This window comes from Hemibagrus wyckioides, linkage group LG15, assembly GCF_019097595.1.
Source record: "Hemibagrus wyckioides isolate EC202008001 linkage group LG15, SWU_Hwy_1.0, whole genome shotgun sequence".
In the NCBI taxonomy this organism is placed as follows: Eukaryota; Metazoa; Chordata; class Actinopteri; order Siluriformes; family Bagridae; genus Hemibagrus; species Hemibagrus wyckioides.
The window spans coordinates 20470047-20492272 of record NC_080724.1 but is presented as its reverse complement, the minus strand read 5'-3'; the positions used below and the strand labels follow the sequence as shown (position 1 = coordinate 20492272).

At 37.1% G+C, this 22226-nt stretch overlaps 1 protein-coding gene across 3 annotated transcripts in view; it reads left to right on the top strand.

Moving 5' to 3' along the window:
* Window positions 1-22226, top strand: part of zmp:0000000926 (uncharacterized) — a 41326-nt gene that overhangs the window by 5386 nt on the left and 13714 nt on the right. Inside the window, exon 2 of one of the 3 annotated variants that reach the window (XM_058410405.1) lies at window positions 17287-17385. The exons of 1 other annotated variant lie outside the window; for it this stretch is intronic. The gene's annotated coding sequence lies outside the window, so the exon portion shown is untranslated. Of the gene's footprint in view, window positions 1-17286; window positions 17386-20428; window positions 20686-22226 lie in introns of those variants that run through there. One more of the 3 variants, XM_058410406.1, reaches the window with a different exon arrangement.

Genomic DNA, 22226 nt, shown 5'->3' with positions numbered 1-22226 from the left:
GTACTGGATGAAGACATGTAGAGCACCTGGAGGAAACACCTGAAGCACAGGGAGAAGATACAAACTCCACACACACACACACACAAGTTTTGCAGTCACACTGTATAAAGCATAAAAGATATGACACACTAAAATGTAATTTTGTGTAAGATTAAATATGGAATAAAAGGAATATAATATGTAATATAATATAAATCACCTAAGAGTGTGTCCTCAATGAAAAGCAGCATTACTGTATCATATTTTTTTCATGAAATGTTCCACAGATGGTTAAATAACAATCATGACATGAATATAGAGGCAGATTATTCGTTTCCTTATCAGTTTATTACTGTTATTATTATTACTGTTTATATTAAAGCACATATTTTATATTCTAAGTGCTTTATCGAGCTGAAAACGTTGTATCTCGGTACGACAAGGCTGTGTCTGTTAGCATACAGCAGTGTGTAATGTTACGGAATCGGGCCATGTGAGGTAACCAATCTATCTTAAATAGAGAAGTCATTGAGAAGCGTAAACTAAAATCACTTCTTGTTTCCTTTCTCAAAAATGTGTGAGGTTGCAAGAACGGTTGCGTGTGTGTGTGTGCATCCATTTATGTGTTTTGCAGGTGCTCATTTATAAATATTCATAAACTCTCTCTCTCTCTCTCTGTCACACACTCACACATATACACTGCTACCGATGAGAGGATTCACGGATTCACTCCCTCACTGTCTAAAGCTAAAGAGATGTAGCAGTGTTACATGGAAAGCAGTCATGATATTAAGTAAGAAATATTACACACCTTTTCACGCTGTTATAAGACATTAATTACCAACATGATGCGTTTGATGAAGCGGAATTATTTCTGAAGTACAATTTTCTATAACATTAGATACCATATTCGCCAATAATACCAATATTTTATTTCACATCACAGTTTTTCTGCTTAAAGAGTGGACATAAGAAAATCTACACACCCCTGAAGGTTTTTGTGATGTAAAAATAATTTAGAAAGGTTTAAACCATAATAAATCATGCCATTCTTCTTACACTGTAGCACTTATACAAATCATATTTCCGTCATTTATTCCAAGTAAGTGTCACAAATATATGGATCAGGTTTTATGTAGCAGTACAAGATGCAACTGAGAACAACAGACCAGTACACTTTTCACTTTTGGAGCTACATTTCATGTATTTTTCTCCAATTTATGTTGCTCTTTTAAGGTTTTCATTTGACTCACAGTATAAGTTTAATGTTGTGTTACAACCATAAACATATACTGTAAGTAATATGAAAAAAGCAGATTTATGTGTTACTGAGAAACCTAAAAGTGTAGACACTCTCATATTGCTTTAATCCGGACTGTTAGAAAGTTCTGGTACTGGAGACTCCTTCCAAAAAATGTTAAATAAATCATTTAAGCCTCTGTTGTTTTTCCACCTTTAATGCAAAATAGCAGCTGAACAACAAAACAAGACAGAAAGAAAAAGCAATAGAAAAGAGGCACATCCTTTATAATGGGTCATGTGACTGCGCTCAAATACTCAAAATTATCACATCTGTAAGACCTTCTTCATGGATTTATCTGACTGCTGAAAGCATGGTCCAGAAACATGTACAGGATCTCACTGTCGTAACTTACCGAGCAGAAGAGGTGTAGAAAAGAATTTCCAATACATAGAACACACACACTCTCATGCACTTATTGACACCCAGAGCTAATTTGGCATAGCCATTCCACCTGGTGTGTTATTAGGAGGAAAGTGGAAAACCTGGGAGAAACCCACATGGGGAACAAACCAGGGAGAACATCCCGGAACAGCACAAAGACTGCACAAAGACTCGAAAGCAGCCTAAATTTCACTCATGTTTCACAATTCGATAGACGAGAGAAAGGCAAAAAGAAATCAGAAATATATCAGAGAGACCGGCTACAACATTAAAGGACCTGCAGGAATATCTAGCAAGTACGGGTCACTCTGTGCATCTGAGAACAATCTCTCGTATTCCTCACATCTCTGGGCTGTGGGGTAGGATGGCTAGACGGATCCTCTTTCCCACAAAAGCAAGTTAGTTCATGACCATCCCAGTGGTGAAGCATGATTGTGGCAGCATTATGCTATGGAGATGCTTCTCTTCAGCTGGGACATGGGATCTAGTCATGAAAATGCTGAAAATTGCTGATCGGTTTTATCTGCAGTCCAGAAAGTTTCTACCTTCCATAAGGTACGATAAGTACTATAATGAACTCAGAAACTACACTCACCTAATAATTCCTTAAGAGCTCTTGATTTCTGTTGAAGAAAGGACATTATTTACTGTCCAATGTCACCTAAATAAAGAAGAGGTTCCCTTTCTGAGGCTGGTTCCTCTCAAGGTTTCTTCCTCATATCATCTCAGGGAGATTTTCCTCACCACCATCGCCTCAGGCTTCTCATTAGGGATAAATGTTAGGGATCAAACATTATCATTTTTCATTCTATGTTTCTATGCTTCTGTAAAGCTGCTTTGACACAATGTCCATTGTTAAAATTGCTATACAATTAAATTGAATTGAAATTAAAAGGAATTGAATTGATTCCAAGCCAAAGCACAAATCCTTCAGAAGTAGTAGAGTAATAGTTTAGAATGGTCCAATCAAAGTTCAGATCTAAATCCTGTTAAAATCCTGTGGGATGACTTAAAGAGGGCTGGAGATCTTCTCAGAGTTTAGTAGATCTGAGGTATTTTTACAAGGACAAATAGGATAAAAGTTATATCAGGTTGGTAGACTCTTAGCCGAAAAGAAAACATTACGTATTACAAGCTAAAGGTTCTTTTTAAATATTAGTTATGGGGTGTGTATACTTATGCATCCAGATAATTGCATTTTTTTTATTGAACTTTTCTATTTGTATTTCACTCGACTTTTGTTCATTGTTATACCACTTTAAATATGTCTCGCTTGAATGATCTTGGTTAATTTTTTCATCACAAAAACCTGCAACTTTAATATGGGTGTGTAAACTTTTTACATCACCGTCAGTTGCATAAGATGCTGTGCAACATCCGTGAAACACCCTCGTTCCTGTTATCAATTACGTTACCTCAATACACGCTATACTCTATACTAACTGAGAAGCAGCAAAGTATAAAATCCCCATCATGAAGACTTTCCAGTGAAGTCTTAAACTGCAATGTTTTTCATGGTTAAAGAACAAAACAAACATACTCTACATATACATAACAAACATTTGTAAATAAGCTGTTGCTATGGAAACTGGCACGTTAATAATGGTCATGTGATTTGAAGCTGCACTACGGTCAGTGCTGCTGTTCTAGAATATTAATCAGCACCTTCTGACCAATCAGAATTAAGACTTCATCTTAAGAAAAAAGGTAAATGCAGATAATCCGTTCCAGCCACCAAAAAATATTAGCAATATTCCCAATACGAAGCGTATGTAAACTGTATGACTGCTAACAAAGAACTGACCCAAGCCAAGCATTCCATGTCAAGGCTCCTCAAAAGAAGTCGTGCCACCAAGCTTGGGCTAAAAATAGAACAGATCACCCACGCCACCAATCTGTCAACAAAAAACACCCCAAAAATCACCTAGCTTTTGAACGCAACGTTGGAATCGTGGGTTGACTCTTTCCAAACAGCTTTCACTGACTGAAAAAAAAAATCTATAAAATTCGTAAACACACTTTATTTGGCTTCATTGACGCAAGTTGTGAATGGCTCCAGGACGTGCGTGCAACTGAGCCAACGTTCAGGTCGGTTGGTTCATATCCCGAAGATGCTTCGTATGCCAATGCAAATTACTTGCAAAATTTCACTTCTTAAGAACAAAATTCATAAGAGAGGACTTTCATATGCTGAGGTTTCACTGTATTCATTAAATCCCACCCTTTTATAAGAAGAGCTAATCAACTTGTTGGTAAAGGTGTAGTGTGAAAACTCCAGACCTTGTCGACTCGATATAATGAAGGTATTACAATAAGTTATTTATGGTTTATTGTAAATCATTTCCATGATATACAGAGAAGCTTCACATATCATAGATGCATCTCAAATCGCATACTTTTGCACTATTCTATGCCAGTGTGTGGAGTGTGAGTAGTTTGTTGAAAATTCCAACCAGAAAACATGCGCTTTAAATACTCGGATGATGCACTTATTCAGCTCAAAAAAGGGAAGTGTGGAATGCTGGACACTTTATGCACTCAGAGCATGCCACTTTGCTTACATGGCAGAAAAGAAGGCGAGGCTTCCAGGCACTCATACAGGATGAGAAAAACTTTCCAAGATGGTCGACAATACTTTGGTGGATGAGATTTACTATACGATGAATTACTATTTGAGACTAAAATTTAGCATATTCTGCTAAAATTAGCGCCATTGCATTACGTGTGTATGTTGTCTTTTGCCATTGACTGGGAAACATTTATACTTCTTGTTAGTAAAAAGTCTGTTAGTGTTTCATTTGAATGTTCATACACTAGACACTGGAGTACGTAGTGCATAGTGTAAGTGTGTAAACATTTGGGAAGCATATTATTGTTGTTTCTAGCTAATAACACTGTACATAATTAACAATCTGCTTTACTTCAATTCAAATATTTGACTCCAGTCAGGTCAAATATTTGTGAGTTGTAAAGAAATAAAGTGTAAAAATCCAGCTAAACTTCATGAGAGCCAGTTAGTCGTATTGTCAACACTATGTAGGGTGTAGGAGGCATTCTGTTCTGCCCTAAGCAGTGCACATATATAGGGGGCAGGAAGCCACTTGGAGATTCAACCTACTCTCCAGTCTGATGATCGTTACCATAGAAACAGCCAAAAATAAGGATGACACAGTAAAGATCCATTTTGGGTTCCCCATTGAAGAGCCTGGCCTTGTTTGAATGGAAATAGCTGCCCTGGAGTGTAGCCAAGATGGCCGCCGAGTGGACAGACTTTACTATGAGGACGTTGGAGAGAGAGGTTTTGCATTATTGAGAGTGAGGCTGTGTCTCAAATTACAATCTATGTGCTATATTCTTACACTAAACTAGCGAGTGCCTGGATTTTGTGTGAGAGAATCTCAACCGTCTTCCAAACCTCACATCAATCAGAGGCTAGGGCGGCCTTCGCGGGAACAGCTGCATGTTTGTACATCTAAATATCCAGACCAAATTTCCATTCATTAACTGGTTTATTCATCCCCTGCTTTTAGGGAGCAGGTGGATCTCAGGAAGGAATAAACCCTGGATAGGAGACACACACACACTCATACACTTATTGACACCCAAGGCTAATTTAGCACATTTCACTTCAACAGCCATTCCACCTGATGTGTTTTTGGGAGGAAACCAGAGAACCTGGGAGAAACTCACAGGGAGAACATCCAGAACAGCACAAAGACTGTAACCCAAAACTGGAGACTCTGGAACTCTGAAGCAGCCTAAATTTTACTTCCATAATCCTCCAGAATCGCATTCTCGCTCTGTGTGAAGTAAAATTCAAACTGGGCATGATGTGTAGTGGCTTCGCTGGTTCTTCTACAGAAAGCGCTGCAATGTTCTACATTTCATTTCTCTGAAAAGAGAAGCAAAAAAATAACACTCTGTGTGTGTGTGTGTGTGTGGCTTAGTGTTATATCCTTCGACTCAATGTTAGCTAGTTACAGATTATGAATGAGATAAGGTTCCATCCCAAACACTACATCTTCCCTTGTGAGGCTCCTTCCACACGTGTTTCACTTGAATGTCTGCCATTTTTTAAGGTACTATTTAACCTTCTCACAAGAAAGGAGGTCGATTTAGGGTTCTGGCCCATCATCAGCCATTTTCTGGCTTCGTCTTCAATCCTGAATTATGCCTAGATAGTGAAACTCAGGGTTTTGTCTGAAAAACTAGAACATTAAACGTTTGAGGCTCCGTCTTGAATGCTAGAATTCTGTTTTTTCAAATAAACTCCTTTCTATCTACATCTAAAAAACATCTTTAACGTCAAGGCTCCTTTCCAAGTGCTAGAACTCATGCTTAACTAGTGTTCCTACTAGAACATTTTAGGACACTGTCTGAAATATTCCTGTGGTAACGTGTAGTGGCTCTGCTGGTGTTTCTACAGAAAGCGTTGTAATGTTCTACAGTTCATTTCTCTGTGGTTCTAGCAAACTATCAACAGAAAAAATGAGTATTAATATTACACTTCATCTCACTGTACACGAGATTACAGACAGGATGGGGTCTCTCTCACAAAACCTTCCAGACAGACTGTGAAAGGTCTTTTTTTATAGAAATCTCACCCTTTTGTGTGTGTGTGTGTGTGTGTGTGTGTGTGCAGACTTTAATGAAATACAGACAATTCTACAAAGAAGGTGTCACCTTGTTCGATGTCTGGCTGTCTCACGACTTTGTGGTGTACAAGTGGCCTCAGTAGTCATTTTCTCTCTCGCAAACACACACACACACACACACCTTGATTACCAAGAAAGGGAGACTCCAAATTTCACGTCAGGCCTCCTAACTAAATTGTTTTCACTCAAGAAAAAGCCACACACTTGCTTTTTGGCTTTTGTTTTTTTCTTTTCTTTTCTTTTATTATTATTGAAAGCAGTCACAGAGTTAAAATAATTCAAAATCAAATCATTTTCTTTCTCTCCACATGGTTCAGAGCTGTCTCCTAGAGATTTCAAAAGCTTGAGATGTTAATATAGCTCCAAATTGACTCATAGCTTTCTTTTTTTTAATGCAGTATCATAGCGCAATTTCATTGCTCTCTTTATTTACAGCACAAATGCTAGTACAGTAAAAAAGGAATTACAGTGGAACCTCGGCATAGGAATTGAATTCGTTCTGGAGGCGAGTTTTTAAGGTGAAGTTTTGTATTGTGAAACGAATTTTCCAATAAGAAATAATATAAATGAAGATAATCCGTTCCAGCCGCCCAAAAATATGACCAATAATACCAGTATGAAGCGTATGTAAACTGTACGGCTGCTAACAAAGAACTGACCCAAGCCAAGCATTCCATGTCAAGGCTCCTCACAGGAAGTCGTGCCACCAAGCTTGGGTTAAAAATAGAACAGACCACCCATGCCACTGATCTGTCAACAAAAAAACACCCAAAAAATCACCTAGCTTTTGAACACATGCCGAAAGCAATGTTGGTATCGTGGGTCTTTCCAAACAGCTTTCACTGATGCAAACAAGTTTTGAACAGCTCCCAGACATACGCGCAACTTAGCCGACGTTCGGTTTGGTTCGTATGCCGAAAATGCTTCATATGCTGATGCAAATTTCATGCAAAATTTCAATTCTTAAGGTGAAAATTCGTAAGGGAGGTCATTCCTATGCCGAGGTTCCAGTGTACTGATCCAAGCGTCCATCTCATGATGCTAAACTAAACTATTATTATAGGCTTTCATTACATTTTAGCTTTGACTGAACACTATCTGTATCTGTTTCAGTGCTTCAAATATCGTTATCTGTTGTATATTTACATACATTCAAATAGGAAGTGGGCGTGGCTTTAATCTGAAGGGGTTTTTTTCGTTCTTTTTTTTTAAATGGAGCATGAATGTTATCCCCAGTAACCCTAAAAAATGCTAGAAACCACCCAAAGAAGTGAACCGTCAGCATGCTGTGTTGTGATGTCTCGCTCAGATAGTTCCACAAGCTCAGCTACATCACTCCGAATTCATAACTGCCGATTAAACATGTGCATCTTGCTTACACAGTTAGTAATAAGTAATAAGGACGTTGTCTGTCCTAAGGATCTCTGTCCTCAACTACATTCTCTGCGAACCTTTCTACCTTTCTTTAAAAAGAAAATGATAGAACGTCTATGATTTGTGTCGTTCATGTCATCTGTTCATACCCAGCTTCTTCCTGTTCGGTTACATCCCTACAGTCACTTTAGCAGACACTTTTCTAGACGCCTGACTTCAGACACGGCTCACAGGTAAAAGTTTTCTTCAGGCAGGTTGGTTTGTGTTAAAAATCATACTGAAACACAGCCCAAAATTCTCACGTGATTCTGTAACAGCGTTCTATCAGAATTTGGGGTCTCACTGCATATATTGAAAAGAAGTAAGGTGTAAAAAAACGTGAGGATATAAAAAAGATTGGCACTGAGCCTAGCTCAATTAGAGACATTTTAACAAGTTCAAATGCACAAGTCATGTGCTGAAAAAGGGCTAACACTGCCTCACTGCATCACACTGCAGATTTGGGACGGGACTGAGTCGCCTCGTCTGTTGGATAAACACATCGTTTGCTCTCAAGTGTGTGTGTGTGTGTGTGTGATGGCTTAGCATTCTGTTCCTAGTGTTAACTATTTCCAGATAGTGAATAAGATAAGGTCCCATCCCAAATGTTACATCTTCACTTGCGAGGCTCCTTCCCAAATAAATGAGCTCATTTTTGAGAACATCTGCCTTTTTCTAAGGGTCTATTTAATGTTCTTACAAGAATGGCGGTCAATTTAGGGTTCTGGCCCATTTTCTGGCTTTGTCACAAATCCTCAATTATGCCTAGTTGGTGAAATTCAGGGTTTTGTCTGAAAAACTAGAATGTTTTGAGGCTCTGTCTTGAATGCTAGAATCAGGCCCAGTTGATTCAAGTTTTCTGTATTTACATTTTAAAAAATCTTTAATGTCAAGGCCCCTTTCCAAGTACTAGAACTCATGCTTAACTAGTGTTCCTACTAGAACATCATTTTAGGACACCATCAGAAATATCAGAATCATTTGTTGTCAGTGTTTAACTGGAAAATGGCTATTTTATGGATCTGTACTAGATTTACTGTATTAGAGTGTTGGCAAATTTATGGCTCTGTTCCAAATGTTAAAACTCACTTACTAAAAATGAATGGTTCTTACTAGGACATTATCTGGTTCTGTCCCAAATGCTGGAATGTATGCCTAGTTAGCATTATTTCTAGATTGTATCCAATTTTAAGGCTCCTTTTAAGGTTTCTTACTAGAACATTGCCCTTTTTAGGTTTCTGTCCCAAATGTTAGAGCTCACTAATTTATTGATCTTAGTAAAACATTTAAGGTTAGCACATGTCATGCCAAGTTAGCACACATAAGGTTCTGGTTTTCTGGATCTGTGCTAAATGCTAAACAAGTGCTCTTGCTAGAACATACACCATTCCCAAGCCATGAGGTTCCATCATAAGGACTAGAAGGCATGAGTAGATAGTTTACCTGCTAGAACATTGACCACTTTAAGGTTCCGTCCTAAGCTACCCCAGCAAAGGTTCTTACTAGGTCGCCTCAAATAGTTGCATAGTTCCAGAACTCTCGTTTAGAGTAAGGTTCTAGAACTTTTTTTGCAACGGAACTTGTGCCAAGTGTTTTTACTAGAACACATGACGTTTTTAAGGTTCTTTGCCAAATGCTGGTACACACAAAATCATCGTATTAGTTGCTTTAAGAGAACTTAAGGAATTTTAAGGTTTCGTCTTAAATGTAGGTATCAGGCATAATTATTGCTCTTACTAGAACATCAGCTATTTTAGGGTTCTGTCTGATTTGCTTTAAGTCTGTGAAAGGATGAATGAACTCACTGCTGCAGTGAATCGTGTGTGTGTGTGTGTGTGTGAGCGCGATTATTGTAGAACACACACTGAAATTACTGCCTCTTCTCCACCCACTTGCACCTCTCTCTCTCTCTCTCTTTTTTTCTCTGTCTTTTCTTCTTTCTCTCCTGATCCATTTCTTTTTTCCATTTTCTCCCCTCATCCATCTCTCCGTTTTCTCCTTTTTACTTCCTGCTGTTCTCATTTCTTCTCTGTCAGCCTCTCATGTTGCTTTAGTGCAGATGGAGGGATCAAAATAAAGATCAAAACAAGTCGTCTCTGTTTTCCATCTTCTTTCTGATCGCTCCATCCGCCCATGAGTGAAAGAAAAGTCCATCTCTTAAGCGGGGGATTCGGGCTGGATAGAATAGATAGAAAGAGAGGAGGAAGAGAAAGCAGGAGAGAAAGAGAGAGAGACAGGGGAATAAAATTATGATATAGAGGAAAGTGAACAAAAAGGGGAGGAGAGAACAGGAGGGATGCAGAGAAGGAAAGTAACAGAAAGAGCAAGAAAGAGACGGATAGAGAGAAGTCAACATGAAAGAGGGAACGGAAAAAGGGAAACAAATAAAGGAATAGAGAAAGGGAAAGTAACAGAAAGAGTCAAAGAAATATACAGAGAGATATATTTGGAGAGAAACAGACGGGAGTAAAGGGGGGAACTGGGAAAGCATGAGGGAACGAAAGATATTAGAGGAGAAGGAGGTGAAGGATAGAGAGGAAGAAGTAAAGGGAGGATAGAGAGAAAAGATGGAGGGATATTTCAAATAAAGGAGTAGTTGGAACTGGTGGGAAAGAGGAAATAGAGGGAGAGTTAAATAGATATAAATAGATGTAGAAAGATGGACGAGAGAGAGAGAGAGAGAAAGAGAGAGAGGGAAAGAGTGTTGATCTTATGTTAAACAATTATGCAGCCTAAGTGAATTTTCTTGAATGATAATCGAGTATTCTCTCCTTTTCCACTAACACACACACACACACACACACACACACATCCCCGGGTGTTTTCAGAGGAAGCGTGACTGTGTGAACAGTGCTATTAATGGTCCTGGCTGGCAGCACCCCTGTGTATGTGTGTGTGTGTGTGTGTGTGTGTGTGTGTGTGAAGAGTCAGCACTTCCTAAAGCAGAACATGACATACACAATTATATACATTCGCTCTTTACACACCTGCTGCAAAGACACAGCATTGCAGATTCAGCACCATACACATATACACACACATACACACACACACACACACACACACACAGGGTAATCAGTATCAGGTGTTAGCAAAGATTAGCAGTGTTGTTCCTTTCCGAAGCACTTACTAGATCAGTTTAAGGTTTCAGATGATGCTAAGAGGGTGGAATTAGCATAGCACAGAATAAGCATGAAAACTGCAAAATGCTGTTAGCTAGCACATGTGCTAATGAAGTGAGAGACTTAAGGACCTACTTATCTATCATTTGGGTAACAGGTTTATACTTGAAGAGTCTCCTCATGATGTGGTATCATGGTATCAGTAAAAAATATAATAATAATAATTTCAGTCATGGATTGTAAGGTAACAAAATTTAGTCCAGGCCTAAATTTTTTACCTTACAATCCATGACTGAAATTATTATTATTATTATTATATTTTTTACTGATACCATGCTAATCAGAGAATATTGGCTAACATATAGTTAGTTTTTTACATGCTTGATAACTGCTGGACAGTTGAAAAAGCAACACTGCTTAGCTGTTAGCAACAAGCCTAGCACTTTTGGTTTAAAAGCAATATTTTACAGCCCTAGGCTAAGACATGTATGGGAAAAATGCTAACATTTACAAGAGTCTTGTCATCTTCCAGCTACATGGCTAATTCCATTCTGTTTTACAGCTTTTAAAATGAAAAGTTTCCACAAGTTCTAACTACTACTGTTTATTCATGCTTGTGGTGTTAGCTTGCAATTAGCTGGCTACCTAGCAAACATTTTAGCAAACTAGGTAATTGGCTAGCAGAACCATTAGTTCATCTAGTTGGAAGGAAGGAAGTGAACGGTAGAAAGAAAGGAAACTAATAAAGAGAAGGAAAGAAAGAAAGAAAGAAAGAAAGAAAGAAAAGAAGGAGGGAAGGAAGTGAAAGAAAGAAAAAAAGAAAGAAAGGAGGGAATTAAGTGAAAGAAAGAAAGAGGGAAGGAATGAAGTGAAAGAAAGAAAGAAAGAAAGAAAGAAAGAGAGTTTGGTGAGGAGCAATGCAGACAGGAAGCAGCACAAGAATTAAAAAGAGAGAAATGGTTGGAGAGAAAAGGGGGGAATAAAAGAGCCAGGAAATAAAACTGATGAAAGATGGAAAGAGAGAGATAGAGGGATTGAGGCAATTAAAGAAACAGAAAGAGAAATAGCCAGATGTAGAAAAATGGAGGGATATAAATAAACGAGTGAAGAGGGAATAGGAATCGGAGGAAGGAATAGAAAGAAAAATGAAAACAAAAAAAAAAATTCAGCTTTTTGAAAACAGAAATAAAGTGAGCTGAATAACACTCAAAAATAATACACTCCAAATATAATACACTCAGTGCCTAAGAGCTGTAGAGTGTGTGTGTGTGTGTGTGTGTGTGTGTGCACAATAATGTGTAGGATGTGTGTGTATTACAGAATAAAATAGGGTTACCAGGTTCGTGCATGCATGCAAGCGTGTGTGTGTGTGTGTGTGTGTGTACAGTACATTCTCTCTCAGTCCTCTCTGTTCTGTGGAGTCAGTAATTAAAGCCGTTGTTTCAAAAAATAATGCTATCAAACTGATGATGTGCGTGTGCATGCAATAACAACAGGAAACTGTAAATTTATCCATATGATATCCATAACTCTGTTATATTTATTTATTTATTTATTTATTCAACTTAATTAAATTGTATTTTATTTAATTAATATTATTTATTTGTTTGTTTTTAATTCAATTTAATGTCATTTTATTTTATTATTTTTATTCAATTTATTTATTTATTTATTTCATTTTTTTTAATCTTTTCTAATTTATGAGGAATGAAACCTTCAGCTGAATTTTTCCCCCCTGAAATTAGCCACAAAAAGATGAGTAACATTTTAGACATCAGTACAGTAACCCAAGTTTCGGTTCACGTTAGGTCATTAATTTTCCCTCCTATCATCACAATTCATTGCATCACTCCTTAGACATTTCTGACATTTGACCCAGGTGGCTACTATATGAATCATGACCTGCTTGGAAACAGCTGCTGGGTCATACGTGATAACAGGAAATAATTGGTTTCTCCAAAATTTCACAGTATTATTCGGAACTAAATGAGTACAAAAGCATAATGTGGCGTTTATTAATAAATGAAAGGTGACCATTCTTGAGAATCTGCTGAAAAATATGATTTTTGCTTGTAGAAGATGATAGCTCTGTTACATGTCAACAAATTTCCTCTCTTTAACTCATGTCATGACAAGTTTTGGATATTGAACTCAAGTCTAAAAAATTAAAATTCAATTAAAATTTTAAAACCCTTCAATTAAAAAAAAATCATGTCTACTTGTGAATTAAAGCGAAGAAATTCGTCAAACTGAGTTTATTCACATGTTTATTACAGCAGGTTTAACCTTCATTAAATATTTTACTGTGTTGGAAAAGAGTCACATTGAACTAAATAACTCCACTTCATTACATTACCATTATCCAGTGTTTTCCTCCTTTTATACCACAACAATTTTCGTAATATTCCTTTTTTTATTTGAAATAATGATAACACTTTTTATCCATTTATGACCAAGTTCTACAATTGTTTATTTATTAGGGTTATTATTAGGATTGAAGGAAATGAGGAGCCTATCCCTGGAATACTGAGTAGAAGGCTAGGCGATGGATGGATGGATGGATGGATGGATGGATGGGTAGATAGATAGATAGATAGATAGATAGATAGATAGATAGATAGATAGATAGATAGATAGATAGATATCTAACATTTGTTCAAAAATAATAATTAGAAAAAAATCAAACTAATGCCAAATTATTTTTTACTTATTTGACATTAGTGAATTATAAATAAATAAATTAAGTAATAAAAATGAATAATAATTATTACTAAAACTTATTTCTACTTTATTGATATTCTTATTAAATATTCATTATTCATTATAATCTCTTTTTTTTTATTTTTACATCCAACAATATTCTAGTATGGATTTTTTAAAGCCTTGAATAAAATCAAACTCAAAAATTGAGACTCAAACCCACAACTCGCAGTTTCAACAACTACACCATTCTACCATGTTTTAATCACCTAAATCTACCTCTCATTGGCACTGATGTTCCCCTGAGACTTCACACTGTAATACTGTGCTTTATATTAATACTACATGAAGTGATCACGCTCACGCTACATCATTCAGTCTGCTCATTACCTGTTTAAATGAAGTTCAGGAAAAGCAAGATTGTAGATATATATATATATATATCTGTTATAGACACTGCATATAAGGAATGACTCCTATATTAAAAATAAAAAATATTACAGTGTAACTTCGGCATACAGGTGAGTTCTTATGGTGAATGTTTGTATTGTGAAACAAATTTTCCCGTAAGAAATAATGTAAATGCAGATAATCCGTTCTAGCCTCCAAAAATATGACCAATATTCCCAATATGAAGCGTATGTAAACATTCCATGCCAAGGCTCCTCACAGGAAGTCGTGCCACCAAGCTTGGGCTAAAAATAGAACAGACCGCCCACACCACCAATCTGTCAACAAAAAAACGCCCAAAAAATCACCTAGCTTTTGAACAAAAAAAATTCGTAAAATTCGCAAACTTCGGATGGCTTTCCACTGACGCAAACAAGTTTTGAACGGCTCCTGGACATACCAGCATTCGGCTTGTTCGTATGGCAAAAATGCTTTATATGCCGATGCACATTTCTTGCAAAATTTTAATTCTTAAGGAGAAAAATCGTAAAGGAGGGCATTCGTATGCTGAGGCTCCACTGTATCAGGCTTTAGTTTTATTTAATGAATATAATATTTTCAGTATTATATAGTAGTATAATATAATGTCTAGCTAGCTAACTCATCTGTTTTTGCATAGGTTTGCCCCTAAGACATTTCTGACATTTTACTAAATGAATCATGACCTGCTTATGAGTGAAAACAGAAAGTATTTTGTTTCTCCAAAATTTTAAAATATTATTTGGAACTAATTGAGTAAAAGGCATAACATGGCATTTATTATTAATTTATTATTTATTAAATATTATTAATAAATTAAACGTGATAATTGTTTAAGTGAAAATGTAAAGTTAAATAAAAATATTAAATGAAGTTAAATTAAAAATAAAAATAATTTCAGGCTTTAGTTTTATTTAATGAACATAATTGCAGTTAATATAATGTCTAGCTAGACAAACTATTGTTTAATAAACTAATAAACTATTACTAAACAAAATACATTCTACTAAACAGAATATCCCTGTGTATGTGTGTGTGTGTGTGTGTGTGTGTGTAAGTGTCCATGTCTGTTTTTGTACTCCCGTTCTGTTATCTTCAGAAGTGTGTCCGTATCCACCTACGAGCGCATCATAGCGAGACCCTGACGTGGGTTTGAAAACTCATTTACACTCCAAGTGAAACTTTACCCTCAAATGTCATTACAAAAATAACAAGAAGTCACATGGGGTTTTCAGAATGTCACTCTTTATTATATCATAGCAGTTTTTTGTGTGTGTTTGGCCTATGTGTGTGTGTGCATCTGACAGTGGTGCCGTGTTTCTCCCGAACGGTGCGGCCGATCAGCAAGGCCCTTGATCGAGCCTAGGTAAGAAGGGAAATTTGTAAATTTGCATTTAATTTACATTTATGAAGCATTGGGTTGGAAAATGGAGCCGGTGGTCATGACTGTGACATTCATTATCAGAAATGTTTCTGACAAAAAGTGAAAGACAGCAGAAATGAAAGTTGAGTCAGTCTTAGGAAAACTAAAAATATTCAATATTCTTGTATATTGGGTAAGCTGAGAGAAGGAGAGAGAGAGAGAGAGAGAGAGAGAGAGAAAACAATCATTAAATCATTAGGGAGGATTGAATGGAATGTGGAGCCAATCACTGAAATAGTGAGTAGAAGGCTGGGATATAGATGGATGGATGGATGGATGGATGGAAGGACAGACAGATAGATAGATAGATAGATAGATAGATAGATAGATAGATAGATAGATAGATAGATAGATAGATAGATAGATAGATTAGTACAAGTAGTACTAGAGTAGTACAAGTTTTTAATAAATATACAAATATAAATCTATCTATTTCCAAATATTTGTTTAAAAATAATAATAATTAAAAGAAATCAAACTAATGCCAAATTATTATTTGTTTATTTACTTGGCATTAGTAAATTATAAGTAAATTAATTAATTAAGACGGAAAATAATTATTACTATTACTTATTACTACATTATTGTTATTTTTAGAGATAGAGTACATGTACAATTTTTTAATAAATATACAAATATTTATCTATCTATTTTCAAACATTTTAAAAATAAATAAATAAATAAATAAATAAATCATACTAATGCCAAATAAATTCAACTAATAATAAGTATTACTAAATATTCTAGAGAAAAACATAGACTACTGTTGAGAGCACTGCTAAGTAGTACACATGACTGGAGAGTTTTACACACACACACACACACAGAGCTTGTAATCCTTTGCTCCGTTCACTTACCTGTCAATCACTCTGTATCCTCCTCTTCCTCTACATCATTCATCCAATCCAAACCTGTCCTTGACAACTTTGTGTGTGTGTGTGTGTGTGTGTGAATCCTGGCTTTTGCTGTGTCAGACGGATCTGGTGGCATTGCTGCGGGAAACGTGATCAGCTTTGAGGAGAAAACGCTGCACACAGGAAAAATGAGGCGTCCCTCTCTCTCTCTCTCTCTCTCACACACACATACACACACAAGAAAAAAACAAGGACAATGTATCTATCTGTCTATCCATCCATCTATCTAAAGATAAAAAACTAATGACATCATCACTGGGACAGAAGTTTCCCAATGACAGGAAATACTCTGAAGTGTATAAAGAAGTGCGGAATTAACAGCAATTAACAGCACCGCATTCGGTTTTGACCATGATTTATTGTGTGTGTGTGTGTTTGTGTGTGTGTGTGTTTCAGAGATGAGTGCACAAAAACCTGAGGACAAAAAGACCTCAGAAGTCATTTAATCACATTTCAGTATGACCTACAGCAGTGTGTGTGTGTGTGTGAAAACATTATTCATAAAAGAATGTCTGCTTCTCAGGCTGATGAATACCGCCAGGCTCTATATTAAACACAGCTCAGTATTATAGTCCCTGTGTTATTATATTGCTCTGAAATGTGAGTCATCGGTGTAAAAGCGCTGCACTTATTCACACACTGCCACGGCATTCATCACAAACACCGCCGTCTGCCTTCCCGTTTATCCACAGTCTAGCGCAAAAGATCAGAATTCTCCCTTCTGATTGGTCCAGTTCGTTTTCTGTAACACTCTGACTGTAGTTCGGCTTCTAATCGTGGTATTATATTAATGCATTCATTCTCATACGTTATCGTTTCTATAGTAACAACTCCGCGGAGACTCGTGTGTGTGTGCGGGGCATTCACGTCGTCGTTGTGTACACGGATTACAAAACATATCGATGTGGTGAGGTTTTATTTAGCATCTTGGTCTACAGTGACGCTTCTTGTTCTTTGCCTTTAACAGAGAAGCTGGCAAAGGAACAGCTGTTTCCAGCTGCTGTAACATACGTGTACACACGTGACAACGGGAAGGAACTTCCTGTACGCAGACGAAGTATGAAACGTAAGTAGAAACTGAAAAAGTCATCGTTCGCATTACAGTCATCAATACACATCGTGCTTCGTTGCTGATCGTCCGCCTATGTTCAGTGTAGGAAGTTCAGTGTAACTAGAAATGGATAAAAAGTATATCATGGCATTCAGTAATAAATAGAATTGCATTCATTGGCAAATATCTGTTGAGGTGGTTCTGTTACGGTTAAAATGTCCACCTTTTTTCCACTTCACATCACAATGCTCTGTTTTTCTGCAGTGTTTATCCCCTAACAGGACTACATCACATCACATGTAGCTAGAAACGGATAAATTCTACATCATTCCTTATTGAATAAAATTGACCCAAACCCCAGGATGTGCTGTTATAGTGTTTCTACATCAGTACACATTCAGTGTAACTATAAATGGATAAAAACATGATAGAAACACCAGCAGCTTAACGGCCTGAACTGCACTTCCCAGAAACCACAGCAGCTAACACGATCCCTATCACCTGACTTTTAATCACACACACACACACACAATAAAAGAGTCTCTCTCTCTCTCTCTCTCTCTCTCTCTCTCTCTTTCTCGCTGTCTCTCGCTTTCCCTCTCTCTTTCTCTCTGTCTCTCTCTCTTTTTCTTTCTCTCTCTGCCCCCCCTCTCTTTCCCTTTCTCTCTCTCTCTCTCTCTCTCTCTCTCTCTCTCTCAGAAGTGCCATACTTCTGACTTTACCAAGCTGTTTTGCCTCTGATTATTATTGCGGCGTTTTGGATTCCTGCCTGTCTTTTTGATTCACGAGTTTGTTTTTGCCTCGTCTCCTCTGCTTGTTCATCGCCTGACGTTTTGGATTTTTCTGCTTTGTCTTTATTAAAGCGATTAGCTGCAACTGCCTAGGGTTAGGGTTAACGCCGTCTCTCCTCGCCGTTTTGTGACACAACGACAGCGGACAATAAATATAGCTTTTAAATGTAACTATAAACGGATAAAAATTGTCATAAGTGGCAAAATGCTGAAATTAATTAATTAATTAATTAATCGTAATTATAAATGGGAAATTGCTGGAAACGTGCTGTTCTAGCTTTTCTACAACCTCAAACATGTTATAGAATTGTTATAGATAGATTATTAAAGGTATTGTTATAGAAAAACAGTCACTCTAGCTATGGAATGTAACTGGAAATATGATTAAAAAAATTAAATGTTGTTCTTTAATACATAAAATTCTGCAGTGACTGTGCTTTAAAAGAAAAAAAACACTTCATGGTATTCTGTTAACAATCTTCTGCATCACATCTGTATCACATCTGCTGTATCACAGGACTTCATTCATGATTCACATTCCTAGCACATTACGTGTAACTCTAAACAGATAAAAAGTCAATCTTTAATAAAGAAAATTCTTAGCATTGGCAAATTTGCTGTGCTATAAGAGGAATAAAACACTTCAGGACATCCTAGTATAGTTCTACAACAGTGCGTGTTCAGTGTAGCTGTTAAATGTAGCTAGAAATGGATAAAAATTCGGCGTGGGTCAACAACCAATCAACTTTATACTCAACTCGTGTCCAGACGCATCACTCCGCCCCATTCCTGGTTATTTTTCCATAACAGCATAACCCCATGGGTTTTGTTCCTTCTCGGATTCTGTATTGCTCTTTTTTTTTTTCTACAGATGTTCACAGATGTGCAGAATTTTCTGACATACTGCGAGCTATTTATGTGTTTATGTTGAAATTTCTTGCAAAACACAAGCGAAGCACAGAACGCAGCATTTCATTGCACTGCTTTGTAACTTCGCTCCATCTAAGGGCTGAAAAATGTTCTCTAAACATCCAGAGGTTTGCATTGTCCTTACTCATCACCTGGTGAGGGAAACCATTCAGGATTATTTGTTTGTTTGTTTGTTTGTTTTAAATTTTTTAAATTGCAGGTTATTTAAATGCATAAAATGGCGTTAGTGTTCTCACAATGCTGACGCTGCACCTGAATGGAATATGAGTCAAAGAGAAATGAGAAGTGTGTGTGTTTGTGTGTGTTAGTTATACAGTGTAATGGGGAGGGAGGGAGGGAGGGAGAGAGAGAGAGAGAGAGAGGGAGGGAGGGAGAGAGAGAGAGAGAGAGAGAGAGAGAGAGAGAGAGAGAGTGTGAGTGAGTGAGTGAGTGAGTGAGTGAGTGAAAAAGAATGAGTGATTGAGAGAGACAGAGAATAAAAAATGATTGAGAGAGAGAGAGAGAGAATGAGTGAGTGAGTGAGAGAGATGGAGAGAGAATGAGTGAGTGAGAGAGATGGAGAGAGAATGAGTGAAAGAGAGAAATAGAACGAGTGAGCAAGAGAGTGAGACAGAGAACGAAAACGAGAGAAACGGAAATCGAAAGAGAACGAGAGAGAGAGAACGAGAATGAGTGAGAGGGAGAGAGAGAACGAGTGAGAGAGAACAGATGAGATCGAGTGAGAACAAGAGAGTGAGTGAGAGAGAGAGAATGAGAACGAGTGAGAGAGAGAGAATGAGTGAGCGAGAGAGAGAGAATGAGAACAAGTGAGTGAAAGAGAGAGAGAGAACAAGTGAGAGAGAGAGAGAACGAGAGTGAGTGAGAGAGAGAGAACGAGAGAGTGAGTGAGTGAGAGAGAGAGAGAGCAAGTGAGCAAGAGAGAGGGAGAATGAGAACGAGTGAGCGAGAGAGAGAGAACGAAAACGAGAGAGACAGCGAACGAAAGAGAATGAGTGTGTGTGTGAGAGAGAGAGAGAGAGAGAGATATCGAGTGCAGTTTTGATTTGAGTCAGAGTTTGTGTAGGACGAATCTCCTCTCTCTCCATCTCTTCTTTATCTCCATCTCCCTCTTCTTGCTGTGTCTCCTACAGAGTGTATTAATGCTGTGTGTGTGTGTGTGTCTGTGTGTGTGTGTGTGTGTATGTGTGTCTGTGTGTGTGTGTGTGTGCACGTGTGTTAGCATCCATGTGATCTCCAGCCACTTAGTACAAGTGTGTGTGTGTGTGTGAGTGTGTGTGTGTGTGTTTCTCAGTGAGTAAGACGAGTGGGCGAGAGCAGCAACTGGTCTGCTGTTGCATGGCAAGATATTACTCATTTCCTTAGCTGTGTGTACACACACACACACACACACACACGCTCACTCTCTTTGCAGGCTCTCGACGTCTTGTGACTCCTCGGTTGTGTCTGTATTGGTGTGTTTGTGTGCTGAAGGCCTGTTGCTATTGCGTGTGTGTGTGTGTGTGTGTGTGTGAGAAAGAAAAGTGGGATCTGTAAGCGCGTTACACACTCGGAGAATTTTAGCCACTGCACGGATAGCAGCTCTGCCCACTCAAAGGTCAGTCACACCATATCAGCGCTTGGATGGGAAACTCTCTCTCTCTTTCTCTCTCTCTCCCTCTCTCTCTCTTTCTCTCTCTCTCTCTCACACACACACACACACACAAACACATTTGCATTCTATATGTTCATCCGTTTGTTAGTTCTAGTTCAATCCTGATTCTATGCAATGTGTGAAGTTCTTTATCTATCTATCTATCTATCTATCTATCTATCTATCTATCTATCTATCTGTCTGTCTGTCTGTCTGTCTGTCTGTCTGTCTGTCTATCTATCTATCTATCTATCTATCTATCTATCTATCTATCTATCTATCTATCTATCTATCTGTCATGTGTATTCTCTCTATATAGCTATACCTATTAGATCTGCTAATCTGTAGGAACCTCCAAGCACTAGGATTATAAATCATCATAAATTATTGATTATAACTCATTTCCTTACGTAACTTTTTATCTATTTATCTTTTTTTTTTTTTATTTCTGCAGCGGTTATGTGGTTATGTGTTAAGTGGTTATAGTGTATTTTCATTTATTTATTTTTTTTACAATTTTACACATTTTATAATTACACATTTGATAGATTGAATGTTCTATAACAATAGCTATAACAATCTATATATAACAATAACTATGACATGTTTGAGGTTGTAGAAAAGCTAGAACAGCACAGCCTGAAGTGGGGTTTTTTTTTTAATTTCCTGGAAAACCAGAGCATTTTCCCATTTACCATTACGACTTCTTAAAATAGGACATGGTGTACTTCTTATCAATTTATTGTTATGTTTAATCGCTACATTGACTATGAGCTGTTGTAGAGAAACTAAAACAGAACGTCCTTTTCTTTTTTTGTTTTTTTAAATAAAATAATAACAATAATAATCTAGAATATTTAATATTTTTTCATTGATTTTTTTTTACATGTAGACCCATGTTGAGGTTTAATATGTTTTTATGCAGAATTTTATGAGAGACATAATGTTTTTAACGTCAATCATTTTTAATTATCAATTTGTCTATCTGTCTGCCTATCTATCTATCTATCTGTCTATCTATCTATCTATCTATCTATCTATCTATCTATCTATCTATCTATCTATCTATCTATCTATCTATCTATCTATCTGCCTGTCTATCTATCTATCTATCTATCTATCTATCTATCTATCTATCTATCTATCTATCTATCTATCTATCTATCTATCTATCTGCCTGTCTATCTATCTATCTATCTATCTATCTATCTATCTATCTATCTATCTATCTATCTGCCTGTCTATCTATCTATCTATCTATCTATCTATCTATCTATCTATCTATCTATCTATCTATCTATCTATCTATCTATCTATCTATCTATCTGTCTGTCTGTCTGTCTGTCTGTCTGTCTGTCTATCTGTCTGCCTGTCTGTCTGTCTGTCTGTCTGTCTATCTATCTATCTATCTATCTATCTATCTATCTATCTATCTATCTATCTATCTGTCTGTCTGTCTGTCTACCTAGTTAACGACTCTACTTAGAGAACTAGAAACCATGAAA